Below are 1,497 nucleotides of genomic sequence, written 5' to 3'. Positions count from 1 at the left end.
AGTATTCACCCCGCTTACCTGCAGTATTCCCCCTCCTTACCTCCAGCATTCACCCCCTTACCTGCAGCATTCCCCTCCTTACCTGCAGCATTCCCCTCCTTACCTCCAGCATTCACTCCCTTACCTCCAGCATTCACCTCCTTACCTGCAGCATTCACCCCCTTACCTCCAGCATTCCGCTCCTTACCTCCAGCATTCACTCCCTTACCTCCAGCATTCACCTCCTTACCTCCAGCATTCACCCCCTTACCTCCAGCAATCACCTCCTTACCTCCAGCATTCACCCCTTACTGGCAGTATTCACCTCCTTACCTCCAGCATTCACCCCCTTACCTGCAGTATTCACCTCCTTACCTCCAGCATTCACCCCCTTACCGGCAGTATTCACCTCCTTACCTCCAGCATTCACCCCCTTACCTGCAGTATTCACTCCCTTACCTCCAGCATTCACCCCCTTACCTGCAGTATTCACCTCTTTACCAGCCCTGTTCCCAGTATTTCCTTTCCGCCATTAGGTACCCTCAATCTCTCAGGGTGAATGGAGGTCACACGGTGTAGGGTGCCATGGACCTGCCACCTATGGGAGAGTCACCTCATCACCCTGTGCTCCCAGTGTGACAACATTGAAGGGAGATTCAAAGAAGAAGACTCCGCACATCACGCCATGAGCCTGGAGGCATCTAAAAGTGTCTGGGGTTAACGGATATTGGGTTGAATGATGGTGGGCGTCTTGGCTATTGTGTCTACCAATGACCACAAGGACCTGCATGTCAATTAAAGATATATAGGTGAAGCCTGGGGACTGGCCTGAAAAAAATAGCAATGCTCCCCAGGACTCCTAAGAGAATCTCGTGATGTTGAACTGCCCCATCTACAAGAGATTCGGTACTCCCGTAAACCAGTCTGTATTCTCTGATGTCTCCAGACAAAAAGGTCCTTCAATGTTCCAACATTCTTCTCTTCACATTTCTGGTTGGACTTTTCCATCGATGATGCGGTGCTGGACGAGTCTTGACTTTCACCCAAAACATTCCTTTCCTCCATGGCATAAGAATGGCCTCCGAGGCCATCTTCATTGTAGGTTCCACCAACCCTTGTGTGCATTGTAAAGAGGAGGAGTGTAGAGTGACTGGGACAGCTGGTGGAGCACAGTTCAGGGAGGCATTTTATGAGTCCTCTTAGACCGTGAGCTTGTTTGGTAAGGATCCTCTTCCCTCCTCGTGTTCTTGTTCTCGTAACCCAACAGTGGTATGCCCATGTAGGTGGAAGACACAGAGTGAAAACTACTTGAAGCCCAAATGGAAGTTGGTCATCCTCATCATTCTTTCGCTACCCACCCCTTCTTAGAACCCCCCTTCACCCTTGATTTGGTAGGGGTCCTCTTCCCTCATCGTATTCTTGTAACCCAACAGTGATATGTCCATGTCGGTGGATAAGACAGAGTGAACACTACTTAAAGCTCAAATGGAAGTTAGTCATCCCCACCATTCTTTGGCT

Source organism: Nanorana parkeri, unplaced genomic scaffold (genome assembly GCF_000935625.1).
Source record: "Nanorana parkeri isolate BGI_ZX_2015 unplaced genomic scaffold, ASM93562v1 scaffold3464, whole genome shotgun sequence".
Taxonomy (NCBI): Eukaryota; Metazoa; Chordata; class Amphibia; order Anura; family Dicroglossidae; genus Nanorana; species Nanorana parkeri.
The sequence above is the reverse complement of the archived record's forward strand: the minus strand, read 5'-3'. Positions refer to the sequence as shown.